At 33.3% G+C, this 378-nt stretch overlaps 1 protein-coding gene across 1 annotated transcript in view; it reads right to left on the bottom strand.

Annotated features, from left to right (window-relative positions):
• LOC119589215 (mucin-12-like) overlaps nt 1–378 on the bottom strand; it is a gene marked incomplete in the record, with an annotated part of 23,427 nt that overhangs the window by 19,544 nt on the left and 3,505 nt on the right.

Below are 378 nucleotides of genomic sequence, written 5' to 3'. Positions count from 1 at the left end.
ACCCTAATATTGCAACAAACCAAATCCCAATTTCATAAAAAAATTTCCCACAACACTGTTGATTAATCTTTCACATGGTAAAACTTGATTTTCCTTTTTTTGGAGTATTGATAGAGAGTACAAGAAGTCCCATGCCTTTAGTGATACCATGCAAATCAGTGAAGAACCTTGCACGAACTCTCTTGATTAACTAAACAAACTTTTGCTGTTATGTATTGAAATGCATAAACACTTATAATCTGTAGTAAAATCCTTGCAAATGGCAATAACATACGCCTAATGAAGGAGGGCAATATAATTCCTAACTACTACTGAGGAAACAAGTCAGGCTGAATAATACAGACCAATAACACTAATAAACATATTTAAAGGGGTAGT

Source organism: Penaeus monodon, chromosome 25, assembly GCF_015228065.2.
Source record: "Penaeus monodon isolate SGIC_2016 chromosome 25, NSTDA_Pmon_1, whole genome shotgun sequence".
NCBI lineage: Eukaryota > Metazoa > Arthropoda > Malacostraca > Decapoda > Penaeidae > Penaeus > Penaeus monodon.
The sequence above is the reverse complement of the archived record's forward strand: the minus strand, read 5'-3'. Positions and strand labels throughout refer to the sequence as shown.